This window comes from Saccopteryx bilineata, chromosome 11 (genome assembly GCF_036850765.1).
Source record: "Saccopteryx bilineata isolate mSacBil1 chromosome 11, mSacBil1_pri_phased_curated, whole genome shotgun sequence".
Taxonomy (NCBI): domain Eukaryota; kingdom Metazoa; phylum Chordata; class Mammalia; order Chiroptera; family Emballonuridae; genus Saccopteryx; species Saccopteryx bilineata.
The window spans coordinates 65,173,308-65,196,406 of NC_089500.1; the positions used below are offsets into that span (position 1 = coordinate 65,173,308).

At 39.3% G+C, this 23,099-nt stretch overlaps 1 pseudogene; it reads right to left on the reverse strand.

The window, feature by feature from the left end:
- Window positions 1–2,783: 2,783 nt before the first annotated feature.
- LOC136315765 (small nucleolar RNA U3) lies at window positions 2,784–2,902 on the reverse strand (annotated as a pseudogene).
- Between the last annotated feature and the right edge of the window lie 20,197 nt (window positions 2,903–23,099).

The following is a 23,099-nucleotide window of genomic DNA, read 5'->3' on the forward strand; positions in this document are numbered from 1 at the left end:
GGTGTCTGGAACTGAAGTGATCTCTGGAGAAAGAGTTACAGGTTTGTGAGCTCCAGTTTGCCCTGGAAGTGGAACACTGGCACTGATAGTTGATGGAGAAACAATTCCGGGTTCAAGAGCTTGAATCTCAGTTTCAGGTCAAGAAGGTAAAAACCCAGCAGCCAAGAATCCCTCAGGGGCAGGCATAGCTGCCTCCACAGGTAGTGGAGCACTCTGTGGTCTGTTATTACACCCAGGCAGAGCTGAGGAAGTTGGGGGGCACAATTTAGGCAGAAACCTACCAGGCCCCTGGTAGCCTGGTTGCTGCAGTTGTGAAACATAAGGATGGATGGCATCATGCTCTCCAGAACATAGATGGAGAAATTGGCCACCATTACCATGCACTTCTCCTTAAGGCATTGTCTTCAGAACTGCCATGACAACCCAGGAAACCATATCCTGTTAGAGTGGGTGATGGCTGCCATTTGTACAGTCTGGCAGAATGCTGGAGACTTGCCAGGAGCAGTGAGTAGGTGGCATTGCTATAGTGAGCTAGTAAAGGTCCTTTGTAAACTAGGTACAAAGAATGTTTCTTTCAACCTGCCGTCCCATGGGCCAGATGAAGAAGTGTTTATGGCAGGGATGAGGGACTTACTCTCTGCAGTACCCCATCAACCCTTTTTGGGTCACTAGTGGCTATCTTATGCCCCTATGTGGGGCAGCCCATCAACGTGGTTACACAGATGGTAGCAGATTTGGGGGAGCTGGAGGCAGCATGGGATCATAGAGCAGTGAGAGCTGCTGCCCATGATGCCCCTTCTTACTAACAAGGGAAATAGGCCTATAAAGGTTACCTGAACACAGATGTGGGTAAATTTGCAGCTGAAGCAGAGAGGGAGAAATTGGATGGCATGTTTAATAAAGGTTTTTTAGAGCTTTGGTGGCAGCTTGAGCTGGAACAGAAGTTCCAGCCACTGAAAAAGCAGGTGGCCTTGGCAGCTGCCAAGAAAATGACTGGTCAGGTTGCACAGTTGCAGGATTACTTGTTGGAGACAGTTGTAGGAAGGGAGGATCCTCTCCAAGACCCATTTATTCCAGTTTATGGGTCCCCAGAATAGGGGGAAAGCCGAGAGACCTGCCTCACAGGGATGGACAGAAAGGCCTGAGGCCCCATGTGAACTCGACAACCCATTGATCACCTTCTCCTGTGCAGCAGGTGTTGGCATTAGAAGATAATAGGTGCTTTTTTTTTTTTTTTTTCAGCAACAGATAAGAGAACTATCAAAGTGGCACAGGCCTTGAATTGTTTGAACTTACCAGGCCCTGTAAGCTTGCTAAAGGTTTTGGATGGGGCTTGTGGGAATGAACAGAGTGCTTACGGAAAGGCGCTGAGGTCCGTTAATAAAGAGCTGCATGCCTGGTTGCCTGTAATGGAACTTTACCTTGGTGATTTACATAGATAGCTGGGCTGTCTGTCATGGACTGATCATTGACTGGTATAATAAACTCTTGCACTACAACCAGAGGGGGGCACTGGCTCCCTTGTTGGGTGAATATGTCCCTCTTGGATGGTGTGAGAGGCCCTGATGGGGGGAGGACCCAGCTCCAGTGGAGGCCCTCCTGCACCAGGAAGCTGCTCTTATCCAGGTGCAGAAATGCACCAAGGACACTTTACGGTTTTCATAGACACAACCCTGGACTATACAGGCTCTCCCACTTACTGCGGGGTAGGGGGCTAAAGATGAGCCTCCAGTTAGTATCTTGGGGGCAGAGTGCTCAGGGAGACATTGTGGAGGGCACCTTTGTAATTACTGTAACTGTATAACTTGTGCTGTTGTTGTAGTCTATTTATGTAAGGTACCTCACTACTCGCACAAAGGCAATCACGGAAGATACCTGTGGTGTAGACTGAATGGAGCAACCCTAAAGGGGTGGAATGTTGGGCAAACAAGTGTGTTAGGCTTGCTCTCTTGTACTTTGCCTCACTGGTGCATGAGCACGGGGCAGCACCATGTGTATATAGTCTATATAAGGTTGCAGGTACTTACCCTCAGGGCAGCAGATTATAGATTTTGAATTGCCTGGCACCACTGGGAGGGGCCATTTTGTTGCTATTGTTCACTGGAGAAGGGTTTTTCCCCCCTGGCCTGTTTGTTCGTCAGTCCAGAGTGAGAGAGAGAGAAGCGATTTTCCCTGCCTGCTTGCTAGTCCGCCATTGCGAGACTCTAATAAATGGAATGGCCCACTGTTTTTCAGATCCACAGTTCTCTGCCCAAATCCAATGTGAACCTGCGTGGCTGTGGTTACCGGCCTTACAGAAACCTACAACGTGTGACTTTTTATGTCCGGTTTCCTTCGCTTCACATAATGCTTTTGAGGTTCATCCTGTCTTAACACTTGTCAGTATTTTATTCCTTTGCTATGGCTGTGAGATAATAAACAATTTGGTCTTTGTCCCAGGGGATGAGCTTCTAAAGCCCTTGGGATTTTCTGAGTAATAGATATCTTTGTCATTTAAACGAAGTGACTGATGTTCTTAGATACCTTTAGGTCCAGGCTGATTACTAGAAAGTCCAGCCCCTGAGTAGAGAGGGTTGGGATTTTCAGCTCTGGAGGGGAGAGAGGCTGGAAATTAAGTTCAATCACATGGCCAATAGTTTAATCAACTATGCCTTTGTAATAAAACCCAATAAAAACTCTGGGCACTGAGGCTCAGTGGTGTTCCTGGTTGGTGAACACTTTGTTGTTGTGCCAGGAAGGTGACACACCCTCATTCCATGAGCAGTGGGTGGGAATTGTGTCTTATTTCTCAGACCTGCCTGTAACTCTCTTCATTGGGCTGGCCCTACAGATCTGTATTTTTACAATAAAACAGTAAGCATAAGTAACAAACTATAGAAATGATCCCTGAAAGTATAGTCTTAACAGTAAGCATAAGTATAGTGCTTTCTTGAGTTCTGTGAGTCATTTTAATGAATTATGGAAACCAAAGCAATCACAAGAACCCCTGAATTTATCGTCAGCTAGTCAGAAATATGGGTGGTTTGGAAGTTCCCAGAGGCTTGCAGCTGGTATCTGAAGTGGGAATTATCCTGTGAACAGTGTCCTTAGCCTGTGGAGTATAATACTGACTCCAGGTGATTATTGTCAGGGCTAAAATTGTAGACGCAGTTTAGTTTTTATCAGATTAATGGTTGAATAACATTCCATTATATTTATATCACAATTTGTTTATCCACCCATCCATTGATGTACATTTGGACTATTTGCACATTTTGGTTATTAATAGTGCTACAATGAATATGTATTAATATTTATTTAAATATCTGTTTTAAATCCTTTGGTTATCTAATTAGAAGTGAAATTGCTAGGTGATATAGTTATTCTGTGTTTAACTTTTTGAGAAGTCATTAAACACATTCATTCACACTGGCTGAATTATTTTATGATCCCATCAACAATGAACAAGGGTTCTAATTTTTCTGTATCCTTGTTATCTTTGTCTGTTCAGGCTGTTATAACAAAAGAGCAAAGATATTGTGGCTTATGAACAACAGAAATTTAATTCTCACAGTTATGGGGGCCGGAAGTCCAAGATCACAGTGCCAGCCTGGTTGGTGAGAGCCGTCTTCTTGATTCATAGCTGGTGCCTTCTCACTGTGTCCTCACCTAGTAAAAGAGGCTAGGAATCTTTGTAGGCTTTCTTTTTTTTTTTTTTATTTATTTTTATTTATTTATTTTTTTATTTTTTTCATTTTTCTGAAGCTGGAAACAGGGAGAGACAGTCAGACAGACTCCCGCATGCGCCCGACCGGGATCCACCCGGCACGCCCACCAGGGGCAATGCTCTGCCCACCAGGGGGCGATGCTCTGCCCATCCTGGGCATCACCATGTTGCGACCAGAGCCACTCTAGCGCCTGAGGCAGAGGCCACAGAGCCATCCCCAGCGCCCGGGCCGTCTTTGCTCCAATGGAGCCTCGGCTGCGGGAGGGGAAGAGAGAGACAGAGAGGAAAGCGCGGCGGAGGGGTGGAGAAGCAAATGGGCACTTCTCCTGTGTGCCCTGGCCGGGAATCGAACCCGGGTCCTCCGCACGCTAGGCTGACGCTCTACCGCTGAGCCAACCGGCCAGGGCCAGTAGGCTTTCTTTGATAAGGCACTAATCCCAATCACTAAGGCTCCACTCTCATGACTAAAGTACCATATTTTTCGCTCCGAAAGATGTACCTGACCATAAGATGCACCTACGGTTTTAAGGAGGAAAATAAGAAAAAATAATTCTGAACCAAATGGTATGTTAAAAATATTTAATAAGGCCTGACCTGTGGTGGCGCAGTGGATAAAGCATCGACCTGGAAATGCTGAGGTTGCTGGTTCAAAACCCTGGGCTTGCCTGGTCAAGGCACATATGGGAGTTGATGCTTCCAGCTCCTCCCCCCTTCTCTCTCTGTCTCTCCTCTCTCTGTCTCTCCCTCTCCTCTATAAAATGAATAAATAAAAAAAAATATTTAATAAAATATGCCACAATAATATTTCAACAATGTAAACTCAACAGCAGTATTAACCACCATTAGCACTGTTATGAACAAATGAGAAGAGACTTTAATGTTCAAATACAGGTAGTGACATTTTAAAGAACAGAGGGGAGGATAAATGGAGGGGAAGAGAAAAGGCCTTAATAATATGACAGGTCTGAGGTCTTTCTTGGGCTGTTTTTTTTTTTTTTTTTTTCACAGCTAATAAAATAAGAAGGAATTATGAGTGGAAGTGGTCCCTGAAGGCATACTTACCTTGGGATGATATGCATAGAGCTGTAATTAGGGTCCCAGTAGTCAGACCTAATTTATGCTGCTGTCTGTCCTTCCAAGTCAGTTCTGCCTTCTAGTCCTCTGCCTTGAAAACTGATTTCATTTCCACTTGAAAAAGTATATATACACATGCATTCATATTTTTAAGACATATGTGATAGCAAGCATATTATACATAATTATTTTTTATTAAAAAATAATTTTTCTGGACATCCTCTGATCCTTACTCTCCCATTCCATATATAAGCCCTCTGAGAACACATGATACAAAGTTTCCACATGTATTTTCATATTTTTTCCTATATTTAAGAATAAACTGACCTAGATATCTATCTATTGTCTATCTAACATCTATCTATCTATCTATCTATCTATCTATTTGCATATATGCAATCTCCTTATTGTTGCTTATTTTCCAAAATTGAGATCATAGTATACATATTTCTTGGCTCTCAGTCAACTGTACCATGTGAAATTTCTCCAAGGCAACCGATCTAGCTCTAATTTAGTGCTTTTTACTGAAAGCCTAATAGACCTAAGTGTGGCAATACCACACGTTTTCAACCATTATTTTATTCATAGTCATTCAGGTTATGTCCAGGTGTGTTGGCTTTTGCCACTATAAACACTGTTGCAGTAAAAGCTATCTGTATCTATATTCATATCTATGCAGTCTGTAGTCATAAGAGATGTTGATGTTGCTCAACATTTATTGTCATTGATGTCAGTTGCAAAGACTCTTACATGTTATGCGTCTCCCATAAACCTACAAGGTTGTTCTTTCTCCCACATTTTCACTAGCCATAGGAACTATGGATCTTTTAAAATTTGTCTCATTATTATTTCCATTTGTATTTTTCTGTCCACAAATACATTTAGCCATCTTTTTATATGTTTGGTGGCCATTTGGATTTGCTTCTCTATAAATCATCTATGCTGTCCTTTGCCCATTTTTTCTATCAGATTGTTCATCCTTATCAACATATCATGTAGCTCTTTCCTCTTGTTCATTCATTATATAAATAATAATAACCGTGTGTGGGACCAGGTGGGTACTAAAAATATTGAGGGGACCACTCTGTAAAGTACATAATTATATAACCACTATGCTATACATCTGAAACTAATACAAAATAATATTGAATATAAAATTAAAAAAAAAAGATATTATAGCAAAGAAACAAAAAAGAATATGTGCCCAAATCAGTGTGTATAGCTGATTTTGATTGTTTTGGTGAGGGTACACTATATAGCAGAAAGACTTCCAAATGAACTTCCATGTCAAATTCAATGTTTATTGAAAAATATGTAATAAAAATGTACTATTTTGAAAAATATTTAAAAATTAGTAATTGGACTTCCAGTTTTGGCCCAGACATATAAGGAACCTGGAAGTCACCACCCTTCTCCTCATAACAAGTAAAAATAATACTTAACAAACTAAAAATATTTTTTATAATTGAAACATCAGAGAATTGAAATTGTAGGGTAAACCACCACTTCAAAACTTGGAGATACAGATGAACACAAAATGTTATGGATTTAACTGTGTAGCCCAAAAGATATACTAAATTCCTAACCCCTCAGTACTTCAGAATATGATTTTATTTAGAAGTAAGGATATTGCCTGACCAGGTGGTGGCACAGTGGATAGAGCATCAAACTGGGATGCAGAGGACCCAGGTTCAAAACCCTGAGGTCACCAGCTTGAGTTGCAGGCTCATTCAGCTTGAACATGGGCTCACCAGCTTGAGTGTGGGGTTACCAGCTTGAGTGTGAGATCATAGACATGACCCCATGTTCACTGGCTTGAGCTCAAAGGTCACTGTCTTGAAGATCAAGGTTGCTGGTTTGAGCAAGGGTCACTCACTCTGCTGTAACCACCTCTCCTCCCCCATCAAGGCACATATGAGAAAGCAATCACTGAACAGCTAAGGAGGTGCAGCAAAGAATTGATGCTTCTCATCTCTCTCCCTTCATTTCTATATGTCCCTATCTGTCCCTCTCTCTGTCTCACTCTGTCTCTGTCACACAAAAAAAGAAGTAAGTACAGTTGTCCCTCACCATATCACAGTTCACTTTTTGTGGTCTCACTGTACCACAGATTTTTTGCTATATCATAGGATTTTGTGGTATATAGGTATTATTATGTATTTATTATTTTAATTATTTTTGCAGTAAAATAAGCATTTTCTAGCCTAAAAATGGAAAACAATATAAAAATATAAAAAATATTAATTAAAATATATTAAAAGTATTAAATCAAAATAAAATATGTAGGATACAGCAGAAGAGTAGACAAAGACTTGCATTTACGGAAAATGCAGCTACAGCCGCTTCTGCTTGAGCTAGTTTGCCCACGTGAGAACGTACATAGCACACTATTGGCTGATGGATGGGAGGCGACCAACCAGAGCACTGTGTTCTGTATCTTGGGTGGTGATTGACTCAGTGACTACAGCATCAGTCTCCTCTATCTCCCACATATAGTATGCATTCAACATCTCATCTTATCCATTTCATATCAATTTCTGATTGCTGCCTGTAGTGTTGCTCTTTGGTGTTGTGTTTTCATGAATTTTTGTAAAAATTGAATTTATTTTAAGCTCTATGATGTCACCCACACATTCTCCACCTTCTAAGGCTTCTGGCACTGAACCAAAGCACCAGAGGAAGATGCTTACCATCGCAGAAAAGGTGGAACTCCTCGACATGCTAAAGAAAGGGAGAAGCTATGTGGCTGTAGGCTGCCATTACAGGATCAATGAATCTTTGACTCACTACATAAAGAAGGATAAAAAGAATATAAGGGCAATGGCAACAGTGTCTTTTAACAAGATTGCAAAGAGGGTGGTAACTTCCTGCAATAAGGCCATTGTGAGGATGGAGTTTGCGTTGGCTCTGAGGATCAGTGACTGTAGGAAGAGGAATATCTTGCTAGATACCAACACCATTCACAAAAAGGCCAAGAAGTTTTACAAAAATTTTGCTGTAAGTGGTGATGTTTGCAATGGTGACAAGGATGACAACACAGAAGCAGGACCATCAAGTGCTTCTCCCACCACAACAACCCCATTCAATGCCAGCAAAGGCTTGTTTGACAAGTTTCAGAAACACTTTGGACTTAAGAGCATTTCTCTGCATGGAGAATCTGCCTCTGTGAATAAAGCTGGAGCCAAAGAGTAAGTGAATGAAAAACCTTCTTGCCCAGAAAAAAAGCAGCACCAGCAACTCCCCATAATTATGTTTCTCACTTGGAAGATGATACTAGTTACACCTACACCTTTTAACAAAGACAGAAGTTACAGACGAGGGTGAAGATACTGCACCGCCTGATGAAGCGCCTGATGAAGTGGCACCTTCAGAAGAGCTGTAATGCTCTTCTTGGCTGTGCGGTACATTCATCTCCTCATCATCACCTTCATCATCATCAGTACTGCACAGCTAATTCATCATCCTCTTCATCATTCAAGTTGTAGTATATTCAATGGTGAGTACCCATATAGAATTTTATACGTTGTTAAAATCACATAGGTTTAAGAGTGTAGGAAGTGTTTAAGAGCATAGAAAGTGTTTATAAAAGTGTGGGAAAGGTTAACAAGAGTGTGGGAAAGCTTTATAAGAAGGTTTATAAAGCCTTAAAATACATATAAATAATAAAATAAATATAAGGTTTCTACTTCACAGATTTTTGCCTATCGCAGGAGGTTCTGAAATCTAATCCATGCGATAGACAAGGGACCACAGTAAGGATATTGAAGAGATAGTTAAGTTAAAAAGAGGTCACACTGCCTGACCAGGCAATGGAGCAGTGGATAGAGCATTGGACTGGGATGTGGAGGACCCAGGTTCGAGACTCCAAGGTCGCTAGCTTGAACACGAGCTCATCTGGTTTGAGCAAGGTTCACCAGCTTGAGCCCAAGGTCACTGGCTCGAGCAAGGGGTCACTCCGTCTTCTGTAGCCCCCGGTCAAGGCACATATGACAAATCAATCAATAAACAACTAAGGAACCGCAACGAAGAATTGGTGTTTCTCATCTCTCTTCCTTCCTGTCTGTCTGTCCCTATCTGTCCTTCTCTCTGACTCTCTCTTTCTCTCTAAATAAAAAAAAAAAGAGGTCACACTGAAGTGGTGTGGATCCTTAATCCAATATGACTGGAGTCCTTATAAGAAGAGGAAAACTTCAGAGACACTGACCCACAGGAAGAAAATGCCTCATAGAGACTGAGGCAAGGCTACAAGCCATGGAACATCAAGGACTGGCAGTCACCACCAGAAGCTGGGAAGAGGCAAATAAGAATTCTCCACAAGTTTCCGAAGGGGCGTGGCTCTGTTGAAACCTTGATTTAGGATTTCTGGCTTCCAGAACTGTGAGAGAATAAATTTTTGTTTTAAGGCACTCAATTTGTGGCATTTTGTTACAGCAACCCTAGCAAACTTATACACAGATAAACATAGCCAAGGTCAGCTTCAGTAGAGCAGAAAACACTGGAACCATGGGCTGGTATAAATACCTAAATGGTATTTTTATGAATTGTTGGAGGCTGAGTGTGAACAAGGATGAGACTAGGCAGCCACAGAAGGCAGGGCATAATCTTGGGGGGGGGGGTCCCTACACTTTCATGAATTTTACCTCCAGGAAGTCTACCAGATCCTTGTAGTGAAGAACCAAGAAAAATTACCCTGAACCTTTGGCAATAGGAGGTCATAACAGAGGCTAACTCTCCAACGAAAAGGACTTTGCTAGATACTTAGCTCATTTGTGTTGAAGGACAGTGATATGATTCTAGTTTTCATTAGGTTCACTGTGTCACTCGAGCTGGGGAGAGAACAAAACTCTTAGAAACATCGGTGAAAGTCACAGCCCAGGGACACAGACCCACTTAAAGACTGAGCTTTAATAAAAAAGCTATAGAATGGTTTCCTTCTCCTTTCTTACCATCACACTAATAGAACTTCAGTATACTATCAGTGGTTTACAGCTGAAAAGTTTGTAAGGCTCAGAATCTTTTTTAAAAAGGAGTTCTGAGGGAAATCTAAAGACAATAAAGGAGTCAAAAACAAGGACACTATAAGAATTTGAAGCCTTTAGCACCTACAGTTACAGTAAACATTAAACACTGTCAAACCCCTAACCATATTAACATCTAACCTCACAATAAAGGTCTACCTACTTCAGTACCTATTACCCAACATATTATGTCCAGCTTTCAACAATCAGTTACAAACCACGCTAAAAAGATAAAACTAAACAAAACACAGTTTTAAGAGACAGAGCAGTCATTAAAACCAGACTCAAATATGACACAGATTATTAAACAGGGAATCCAATGTACCTATGATACATTGTTTTAAGGACTCAAATAAAAAAAGTAGACAACGTGAAAGAAAAAGATAGATAATGTATGCAGAGATAATAATAGCAGGGAAACTTTTAAAAAAATGAAAAAGAAGATGCAAGAAATAAACAAATAATGCCTTTGATGGAGTCATCAATAGATGACTGAACATGGCAAAACAAAGAATCAGTGATCTTAAATGTATGTCAATAGAAACCTCTCAAACTGAAATGTAAAGAGAAAGAAAGAACAACAAAAAAATATCCAGGAAACTGTGGGACAATCACAACATGTGTAATATGTGCAATATAAAATACCAGAAGAAGAATAAACTAAGAATAGAGTAGAAAAAATATTTATAGTAATATGGCTGAAACTTTCCAAAATTAATGACAGAAAGTAAAGCACAGATTTAGGAAGTTCAGAGAACACCAAGCAGGGTAAATATTAAAGGAGTTGTGTCTGGCATATCATATTTGAACTGTGAGTTCAACTCACAAATGTGAGTTGTGTCTGGCATATCATACAGAAGCAAAGACCAAGAGAAGATCTTTAAAAAAATAAATAAACACCCTGCCTAAAAGAAAGCAAGGAAAAGAATTACAGCAGAATTCTTATTATAAACCATACAAATAAGAGAGTGAAATAAAAATAAAAGACTGAAAGAAAAAAATCCATCAACCTAGAATTTTATATCAAGCAAAATTATTTTTCAAAACTAAAAGAAAGATAAAGACTTTCTCAGACAAACAAAAACTAAGGGAATTTATTACTAGCAAAATTGTCCTGCAAGAAATGTTAAGAGAAGTTTTTCAGGGAGAAGGGAAATAATTTAGATCAGAAACTATGATATACATGTAAAAGGAAAACATTGGAGAACATTAAATGAAGATAATATAAAGTTTTTTATTTACCTTATTCTTCATTGCTCTAGTAAAAATATGCTTGTCCAAATTCATATTAATAACCATCTATTAGGTGATTACAGCATATAAATAAGTGAAAGAAAAGCCAGTAATTTTACAAGAGACAGAAAAACGACATTGAAATACTCTAACATAAGGTATTGTACTATCCATGAAGTAATATACTGTTATTTGAAAGTAAATGTAAATTACTTGTTAATGAATATTGCAAATACTAAAGCAACCATTAACATTTTAAAGAAGTTAGTTGATATGCTAAAAAAAGGAGAGAAAATGTAATCTTATAAAATGCTAAATTAAAAACACAAAAATCAGAAAAAGAGTGAGTAAAAAATAAGCACAGAAAATATTTCAATGGGTTTATTTCAAAATAAACCCAAAGCTATCAATAATAACTTTAAATGAAAATGGTCTAAATAAATAAATTAAAATACATAATCAGGGTGGATTTAAAAAAAACAATATCCAGGAGTTTCCAAGATAGCTTCAGAGCAGGTGGAAGCTACACTCACCTGCTCCCGACATCAAACTAGATTTATGGCTAAATTATAGAGCAATCAACATGAATAACTAAGTGAAGGCTAGCTGAACTAAAATATTATAACCAAGGATTTACAGAAGAAGCCACATGGAGACTGGTAAGAAGGGGGAGGATGAGGAAAAGGCTGGTACCCTCACCTATGTGTGGTGGTGGCTAAGAAGAAGAAGGGATATCTCTTCCCAAGAACATGGGTCTCAACCCCTGGCAGGGATCATCATCCCAGAGCAACAGAGGTGGGAAGAGGATCCTGCACAGCATCTGGTGGTAAAAATGAGGGGGAAGCCAGTCCACCTTGAAGAGAAGGGAGTCTGTTAGAGACCCAGATGCCACCTTCCCAGGGTTCACCACTTCTATTGTTACAGCACCAGCTTGGAAACTGCACTGCCCAGTCCTCCAACTTCTGGTAACACCACTTTGCCATGTTTGGATCCTGCAGAGGGGTCTGCTGTCTGCACCCAGCAGGGACCTTTGGGGTGCTCTTTTTCTAGAGAGCTCTTGGCAGAGACTCAGACAATGATTAAACTGTGCAGCTTTGGAAAGGAGACCATTTCTCCCCGTCTCTAGTGCACAGCTGGTGCCCCATCCCCACCCTGCCACTCTACCTGCTGTGGCTCCACCTGCTGAATTCAGTTGCCCAGGAGGATCCGAGTGCTGTGAGAGCTGAAACTTTCAAAGTGCCTCTTAGGGAGGCTTTCGTTTGGGAATCAGATGGGTGAGTGCCAGGTTATGTGGCTACATTATGGGGGGCCACTCTTATCTCCCTTCTGAGCTCAGCCCACCATATCTCAGGAAGGGAAAGATGAGCCCCCTCCTACAAGCTTTTTGGCAACACCCCCAATGGGAAACTGGGCCTGCTTTACCAAGTCCTGGGGGCTCTGCCCTGCTGAGCTCAGTTCTGCAGAGTGGAAGGGAGTACTGCTTGGAGCTGAGAAATTAGGAGTGTGTTTCTCTCAGAGGCAATTGTCTAGGATTGGGACAAAGGGTTGGTTCCCTCCTGCAGGCTTAGCTGGCATCACCCTCAGTGGGAGACTTTTGATCTGTCCTCTCAAGACCAAGTTACTCCACCCTGCTGAGCTTGCTCCTGCAGAGGGGAGGGCTGGCTGTACCCAACCTGAGCCTATGGCATGCTCCTCCTGGGGGAGGTAGAGGTAGATATTTTGGCAGAAACTGAGTGGTGTGCCTTTAGAGTAGAGACTACATTTTCCTCATTGAGTGCATGAACATCTGGACCCCAAGTAGGAGACAATGAGCTCCATTGTCCTGAACCCAGTTACCTCACCCTACTGAGCTTGTTATCTGTGGAAGTGTCTGTGGGTCACAGCCAGCCTGCACCCACTTACAAACTTTTTTTGGAAGGCTCTGGAAGAAGACAAGGCAAAACCTTAGAAAGAGGCAGCATAGCCTACAAATGGAAGCAGACCTCAGAGAGTCTTGGACTTTTTAAAGATCTGTCCCCAGCTCTAAACAAGAGGAAGCCAACCCTGTACCCAGACTGGCTCCTCCCAAGCTCTCTCAGATCCAGTATACACAGACACAAACAGTGTATATTGTGGTAGCTCCTGACAGATAGCCAAAGGCTGCTTACACAAAACATCTGACAATGACCAGGTACCTAAACCTCACCCAGGTGGACCCAGAACCAACACAACCAGTGTTGGTTCAGAAACAACAGAGCTAGACCCAACTAGCCACACAAGTGGCACACCACAGGGGATTACAGCAGGCACAGGACCCTGTTGGAAACAACTAAATCTGAGGGAGTAGCCTCTGCACAGCTTTGCATACATAGTAATTGAAGCTTATCCTTATAGCCTGTCAGTCAGAAGAGTTAGCTCCACCCACAATAGGGTCACTGCATTCAAAGACTCAACTATAATAGGACAGTGTACATAACCCACAAGAAACATTTATGGAATATGGAGTTCAGGAGATCTGAAAGATTGTGCCACTGAACCTAACAAGACTCCTACATCATAAAGTCATCATAACAAATTTGGGAGTCATAGCAGATCTATCTAATAAAACAGAAACAAAATAGAGAGACAAAGAAATATACCTCAAATGAAAGAACAAAAAAAATCCCAGAGAAAGAATGAAATGAAAACAATCAAGATATCAGTTGCAGAGTTTAAAACAATAATAGTTATGAGAATGCTCAATGACATTAGGGGGAGAATGGATGATCTCACTGAGAACTTAAACAAAGAGATAGAAAACATTAAAAAGGACATAAAAACCAGTAAAAAATGAAGAACATAATATCTGAAATAAAGACTATAAGAGAAGGAATTAATAACAGGTTAGATGAAGCAAAGGATCAAATCAGCAATTTAGAATACAAAATAAAGGTAAGTAACCAAGCAGAGCATCAAAAAGAAAAAATTATTTAAAAAGATGAGAAAAGTCTAAGGCACCTTTTGAACAAGATCAAGTGTAACAACATCTGCAATATAAGAATACCAGGAAAAGAAAGTGAACAAGGGATGGAGAACCTGTTTGAAGAAATAATGGCTGAAAACTTCTCTAACCTAGCGAAGCAAAAAACCACACAAGTTCAGGAAGCACAGAGAGTCCCAATCAAGATGAACCCAAAGAGGCCAGCACCAAGACACATCATTATTAAAATGTCAAACCTTAAAGACAAAGAGAGAGCCTTAAAAGCAGCAAGAGAGAGACAATTACTTACATACAAGGGAGCTTCTGTGAAGTTATCAGCCGATTTCGCAACACAAACACTTCAGGTGAGAAAGGACTGGCATTAAATATTCAAAGTGATAAACAGCAATAACCTATAATCAAGACTACTCTAGCCAGTAAGACTATCATTTAAAATTGAAGGCAAAATAAAGAGCATCTCAGAAAAAAAAAAAGCTAAAAGAGTTCATTATTACTAAATAAGTATTGCAAGAAATGTTGAAAGTCCTACCTTAAGAAGGAAAAAAATAAAAGAAAGAGAGGAACATAGGTATTAAGAATAAAATGGCAACAAGTGAGTACACATCAATAATAACCTCAAATGTAAATGTATTAAATGCTCCAATCCAAAGATATATGGTAGCTCAATGGATAAGAAAATATGGCTTTTATATTTGCTATCTACAAGAGAGCAACCTTATAACAAAACATACACGGGGATGGAAATATAAGGGATGAAAAAAGATACTCCATGCAAATGGAATTAAAAATAAAAAATAGCTTGGATAGCAATACTAATATCAGACAAAATAAATATTTTTTAAAAGGCCATAACAAAAAAAAAATAGACTTTAAAAAAAGGTCATGACAAGAGACAAAGGTCACTACATAGTGATAAGGGAAGCAATCAAACAATGCTATATAGCTCTTGTAAACATTTACACAGTCAATGTAGGAGCATGTAAATATGTAAATCAAATATTGGTGGACATAAAAAAAGAGATTGACAGCAATACAGTCATAATAGGAAATTCAACAGCTCCATTGACATCAATGGTTAGATCTTCCAGACAAAATATCAACATGGCAACAATGACCTTAAATAACATACTGGACCAGATGGATTTAATTGATATTTACAGAACATTTCATCCCAAAGCAGCCCAATATACACTCTTCTCAAGTGTAATGGTACATTCTCAAAGATAGACCATGTATTAAGACACAAAGTAAGTCAATAAATTCAAGAAGATTGAAATCATATCAAGAATCTTCTCTGGCCACAATAGTATGAAACTAGAAATGAATTAAAATATAAAAAAATAAACACATGGAAGCTAAATAGCATATTATTAAACAATAAATGGGTTAACAATGAGATCAAGAAAGAAATGAAATGTTACCTGGAAACAAAAATGAACACAAAATAACCCCAAATTTATAGGACACAGTGAAAGCAGTCTTGAGAGGGAAGTTCATAGCATTCCAGGCCTACCTGAATAAGCAAGAAAAATCTCAAATAATAATAATAATAATTAGACACAAAACAGCAAAGCTCAAAGTAAGTAGAAAAAAAATAAATAATAAAGATAAGAGCAGAAATAAATAGTATAGATATTTAAAAACCAAAACAAAATATCAATAGAACCAAGAGCTGGTTTTTTGAAAAGATAAAAAATGACAAACCTTTAACTAGACTTACCAAGAAAACAAGAGAAAGAATCCAAATAAATAAATCATAAGTGAAAGAAGAGAAGTAACAACTGACACCACAGAAATACAAAGTATTGCAAGAAAATACTATAAACAACTATATGCTAATATTTGGACAACCTGGGTGAAATGGATAAATTCCTGGAATCATACAATCTTCCAAAACTGAATCAGGAAGAATCAGAGAATCTGAATAGATTGAGTACAGTCAGTAAAATTGAAACAATATACAATAAACTCCCAGCAAACAAAAGTCCTGGACCAGATAGTTTCACAGGCAAAATTTACTAAATATTTAAAGAAGAACCAACACATATTCTTCTCAAACTATTTCAAAAGATTCAAGAGGAAAACTTCCAAGTTCTTTTTTTCAAAGCCATCATTATCCTAATTCCAATATCAGATAAATACACCACAAAAAAAAATTTTTTTAAAAGAGAGAAAGAAAATTATAGCCCAGTATCACTGATGAACACAGATGCTAAAATCCTCAACAAAATATTAGGTAACAGGATCCAACAATACATAAAAAAGATCATATATCATGATGAAATGAGATTTATTCTGGGATTGCAAAGTTGATACCATATTTGCAAATTAATAAACATGATATATTACATAAATAAAATGAAAAATAGAAATTATATAATAATATCAATAAATGCAGAAAAAAACATTTAATAAAATTCAACATCCATTTATAAAATAAACTCTCAATAAAGTGCTAATAAAGGGATCATACCTCACAATAATAAAGGCAATATATCACAAACCTACAGCCAACATTATATTCAATGGGCAAAAAACTTGTTTCCCTTATGATCAGCAATAAAACAGGAATATCTGCTTTCATTACTCTTATTCAACATAGTACTGAAAATCCTAGCCACAGCAATCAGACAAGAAGGAAAAAATAAAAGGCATCGAACTTGGAAAGGAGGAAGTTAAACTGTCATTATTCACAGATACATGATATCTTATATAGAATACCCTAAAGACTTCACCAAAACACTAACTCTAATAAATGAATTTGGCAAAGTAGCAAGATACAAAATTAGTATTCAGAAATTGGTGGCATTTTTATTTATAGAAAATGAAATATCAGAAAGAGAAATTAAGAAAACAACCCCAGTTTTTATTGCAACAACATAAAGTAACCAGAAATAAATATGACCAAGGAGAGAAAAGACCTATACTCAGAAAATTATAAGATACTGAAAAGAGAAATTTAAGAAGATACAAATAAATGAAAACAGGGCCCTGGCCGGTTGGCTCAGTGGTAGAGCATCAGCCTGGCATGCCAGAGTCCCGGGTTCGATTCCCGGCCAGGGCACATAGGAGAAGCACCCATCTGCTTCTCCACCCCTCCTCCTCTCCTTCCTCTCTGTCTCTCTCTTCCCGTCCTGCAGCCAAGGCTCCATTGAAGCAAAGTTGGCCCAGGCGCTGAGGATGGCTCCATGGCCTCTGCCTCAGGCACTAGAATGGCCCTGGTTGCAAGAGAGCAATGCCCCAGATGGGCAGAGAGCATTGGCCCCTGGTGGGCATGCCAGGTGGATCCCAGTCGGGCGCATGCAGGAGTCTGTCTGACTGCCTCCCGTTTCCAACTTCAGAAAAAATACAAAAAAAAAAATTTAAATAAAATAATGAGAACATATACTGTATTTATGGACAGGAAAAGTAAACATCATTAAAATGTCCATAGTACCCAAAGCAATCTACAGATTCAGTGCAATTTTTATTAAAATACCAATGGCATATCCCACAATTTAAGAACAAATATTCTAAAAATTTATATGGAACCACAAAAGACCCTGAAAATCCTCAACAATATTGAGAAAAAAATTGAAGGTATGACACTGCTTGATGTTAAACTGTACTACAAGGCCATAGTTATCAAAATAGCATGGTATTGGCATAAGAACAGGCCTATAGATCAATGGAACAGAATAATAGAGCACAGAAGTAAGTCCACACATTTATGATTAATTAATATTTGACAAAGGAGGCAAGAACATATAACAGAATTAAGATAGTCGCTTTAATAAATGGTGTTGAAAAAAATTAGATACATGCAAAAAAAAGAAAAGAAACTAGACCAACTTACACTATATACAAGAATAAATTTAAAATGGATTAAAGATTAAATTAAGTTGTGAAAATATAAAAATACTAGAAGAAAACAGAAAACACAGGCAGTAAAATTGTAGACATTGGGTGTTTTTTTTTATTCAGTGAGAAGAGAGGAGGCAGAGACAGAATCTTACATGAGCCCTAACTGGGATACAACCAGCAAAACCGCTAGAGCCTTGGTGGTGAACCTTTTTATAAAAACCAAACGGCGCCGCGATTGGCCCACCATGAATGCTGGAACGCCCACTAGTGGGCGGGAGGGACCAGGTTGACCAGCACTGCAAAAGTGGGAGGTTTTTATAAAAAGATTCTCCATCGCAGCACAAGAGGGAGATGTTCTGTCCATCTGAGAGGTATTGCTCTGTTGCTCAGCAACTGAGCAATTCTTAGTACCTGAGGTGGAGGCATTATTTACAATAGCATATACTGTATCTGGAAACAGACCAAATGCCCATTAGTAGATGAGTGGATAAAAAAGCTGTGGTACATTTATACACTGGAATAATACTCAGCTGTAACAAAAGAAAAAAAGAAAATATTACCTTTTGTGACAGCATGGATAAATCTGGAGACTATTATGCTAAGGGAAATAAAGCAGTTATAGAAAGTCAAATACCATGATTTCAGTTATAAGTAAAATTTAATTAATAAGAAAAACTGATGAAAAAATAGAAACAGAGGAATGTATACATGGAACAGACTGACAGCTGTCAGAAGGGAGGGGGGCTGTATGAAAGAAGGTGAAGAGATTAAGTAAAAAACATATATATATATATTTATTTATATATATATATATATATAAAACACATAGACACAGACAACAGTGTAGTGATAGCCAGAGGGAAAGGGAGGTGGAAGTGGGCAAAATGGGATAAATGGGAACAGACAGAGACTTTACTTGGGGTGAAAGGCATACAATGCAGAGTGCAGATGTTTTGTTGAGTTGTACAGTTGAAATCAGTATGGTTCTGTGAACCAATGTCACCTCAATAAATTCAGTAATAAAAAAATTATAGAGAACTAGAAAATACCCAAATAACCACAGCAATCTTGAGAAAGAATAAAGTCAGAGGTATCATCCTGCCCGATATTAAGTTACACTAAAAGCTACAGTAATCATAACAGCATAGTACTGGCACACAAACAGGCACAGAGAACAGAGAGCCCAGAAGTAAACCCATGTTCATCTGATCAATTACTATTTCACAAAGTAGTCAAGGACATACAATGGGGTAAAGACAGTCAATTCAATAAGTGGGTTTGAGAAAATTGGACAGATACGTGCAAAAAAGAAACGAAACTAGAACACCTTCTTACACAATATACAAGAGTGAACTCAAAATGGATTAAAGAGTTAAATGTAAGACCCAAACCCACAAATGACTAGAAGAAAACATAGGCAATAAATTGTGTGACATTTCTCTTGGCAGTATTTTTTCTAAGATATCTCTTTAGGTAAGCGAAACAAACAAATGAAAAATAAACCAATTGGGCTATATAAAACTAAAGGCTTTTGAAAAACAAGGGAAACAATTCATAAAACAAAAAGACAGCCTAACGAATGGCAGAAGATATTTGCTAACGAAACATCCAATACAAACAATCCAGTTTAAAAATGGGCAGAGGACCTGAATAGACATTTTTCCAAATAGGACATACAGATGGCCAATAGACATATGAAAAGATGCTCCACATTACTAATCATCTGAGAGATGCAAATTAAAACCACAATGAGATACTACTTCACACCTGTAGGAATGGCTATCACCCGTGAATCAACAAATAACCAATGTTGGTGAAGATGAGGAGAAAAGGGAACCCTAAGAATTATTGGTGGGAATGCAGACTGGTGTAGCCATTATGAAAAACAGTATGGGTGGTCCTCAAAAAATTTAAAATGAACCTTCTTTATGACCCAGTGATTCCACTTCTGGGTATAATTTCCAAGAAGCCCAAAATACTAATTGGAAAAAATACATACACCTTTATGTGCATTGTAGTATTATTTACAATAGCCAAAATATGGAAACAACTTAAGTGTCCATCAATTAGTGAGTGGATAAATAAGTGGTGTACTATTATACAATGGAATATTATTGGGCCATAAAAGAAGGATGAAATTTTACCATTTGTGACAGCATTGGTGGACATAAAGGGTATTATGTTAGGTGAAGTAAGTCAAATAGAAAAAGAAAAATATCATATGGAATCTAAAGAGCAAAACAAACAAAATAGAAACAGATTCATAGATACAGGTTGCCCCAGGGGAGGGGTTCGGGTGACTGGAAGAAAAAGGTGAAGGGATTGAGAAGAGCGTAGTGGTGGGAGTCTCAAAATAGTCACAGGAATATAAAGTACAGTATAAGGAATATAGTCAATAATTCTGTAATAACTATGTATGGTGTCAGGAGAGGACTTCACATATCATGAGGAACACTTTGTAAAATATATGATTGTCAGCCCTGGCCGGTTGGCTCAGCAGTAGAGCGTCGGCCTGGCGTGTAGAAGTCCCGGGTTCAATTCCCGGCCAGGGCACATAGGAGAAGCACCCATTTGCTTCTCCACCCCTCCCCCTCTCCTTCCTCTCTTTCTCTCTCTTCCCCTCCCGCAGCCGAGGCTCCACTGGAGCAAAGATGGCCCAGGCGCTGGGGATGGCTCCTTGGCCTCTGCCCCAGGCGCTAGAGTGGCTCTGGTTGCGGCAGAGCGACCCCCCGGAGGGGCAGAGCATCGCCCCCTGGTGGGCAGAGCATCGCCCCCTGGTGGGCGTGCCGGGTGGATCCTGGTCGGGCGCATGCAGGAGTCTGTCTGACTGTCTCTCCTGGTTCCTAGCTTCAGAAAAATACAAAAAAAAAAAAAAAAAGTTTGTCTAACCACTGTGCCGTACTCCTGAAACTAATACAAAATGATATTGAATGTTAACTGTAATTAAAAAATAAGAAAAATATTAAAAAAATAATTTGGCATCCAAAAAGTAAAATCCAAAAGCAATATGTTGACTAGAAGAAGTTTTCTTTTTTTTTTTCAGTGAAAGAGAGGGATAGACAGGGATGGAGAGAGATGAGAAGCATCAATCATTAGTTTTTCATTGCGTGTTGCGACACCTTAGTTGTTCATTAATTGCTTTCTCATATGTGCCTTGACCACGGGTCTTCAGCAGACCGAGTAACCCCTTGCTGGAGCCAGCAACCTTGGGTTCAAGCTGGTGGGCTTTTTGCTCAAACCAGATGAGATCGCGGTCAATCTGGCGACCTCGGGGTTTCGAATCTGGGTCCTCTGCATCCCAGTCCAATGCTCTATCCACTGCGCCACTGCCTGGTCAGGCAAAAAAGCTTTCTCAAATGCAAAACATTTACAGCTTAAAAAAAGGGCATGGTAAAGTGAAATGGCAAATTAGGGAAGACCAGAATCTGTGCTGTCACAAACGCATTGAATAAACTAGCAAAAACGGCCAGAATACATTGTTTAGAAATGCTGGGATTTCTTTCAAATCTTATAGCAACCAGGAGAATGCTTAATCAAGAGAAACCAGCTGAATCTCATTAAAAGACCTCTGTGGCATTTTCATTTATCCTGCTCCCATTCATTCCCTCCTGAGTGGTGGGCCTGAGATAGCAACCTGAGTTCACAGCACAGGTCCCTAGTACTGGGTGGAGAAGAACAGACGTTGTTCTGAAAGAACTATCATCATCGGTTTTTCCCTGTCTGGTGGATGGCTCCCTGAAGAAATGAACCCTGGTCTTCGGTATTCCATCAAAAACATTTAAATACAAATATCAAAATCGCTGCTCTATGGAACAAAGACAACATTTGGGGCAAACAATAGACTAACCAGTCAGTATGAGAGGAAAGTCTTGGGAAGGAGATAGTTCTGGGAACAAAGGCTTTTAAAAGCTACCACATATTTTTGGGGATCCCATAAGTGCATGTGCCTGCCCAGGGCTAGATGCATGTTTTAAAAAGACTTTAGAAGGCCCTAAGCTCCACTCTGGCTGACCTTCAGACTTTGTATGAGCCAGAAATGAAGGCTAAGGCAGTTATAAACTGTCAACTGAATGCTAAAGTTATGCCTTAACATACAAGCAGGGCCCATCTTGCAAAAACAGGGAGAGTTTTTCTCCTCAGGCATTTAAGCAAATCTCTGTTGACTCCTGAGCTGGCCAGTAGGCATGACCTCCATGGCCACACAAGACAAAGAACACAAATTTCACAAAGTTAGTTCAGAAAAGTTACTAAGCATACAAACAACAACTATGAGAAACAGCTTTCCTGGGGATAGAGAAGAATCTGATTTCCGTAACAGTTATAATACTCAAAATGTTCAATTTCCCACAAATTCTCCAAGGTCAGCAGAAACCAGACAAAGACATTACAAGAAAGGAAAACTACACAAAAGTATCTGTCATGAGCACCTCTGCGTGAATCCTCAATGGAATATTCAACACTTCAATTCAACAATATATAAAAAGAATTATATACTGGATTTATTCCAGGTATGCAAGACTACTTTAACATTAGCAAATCAATTAATGTAATCTATCACATCAAGAGACTGAAGAAGAAAAACCAAATGATCATGTTTATAGATACAGGAACAGGACCTGACAAAATACAATACCCATTCATGATTAAAAATTTTAAAAAAAAGTTCCAGCAAATTGAAAATACAAGGAAACGTCCTCAACTTGATAAAGATCACCGGAAAAATCCTACAGCTAGCATCATACTTAATGGTGAGAAACTAGATGATTCTCCTGTAATATCAGGGAGAAGGAAATTCCTATTCATCATCATACTAGAAGTTCAGGTAATGCAATAAGATAAGAAAGGGAAGTAAAACATACAGATTTTGAAGAAAGCAGTAAAACTCTATTTGTTAACGGATAACATAATTGTCTGTGTAGAAAATTCCAATGAGTCAGATGAAATTTCTAGAACTAATAAGTGATTATAGCAAAGAAGCAGGGTACAAGGTTCATATAGAAAGTCAATTGCTTTTTTCTTCTTCTTCTTTTCCAAGTGAGAGAAGTGGAGATATAGAGACAGACTCCTGCATGTGCCCTGACCAGGATCCACCCAGCAACCCCTGTCTGGGGCTGATGCTCTGCCCATCTGAGGCCATGCTTGCAAATGAACTATTTTTAGTGCCTGAGCAGAAGCTTCATGGAGCCATCTTTAGCACCAAGGGCGATGCGCTTGAATCAATCGAGCCATGGTTGCAGGAGTAGAAGAGAGAGGGAGGGAGCGAAGA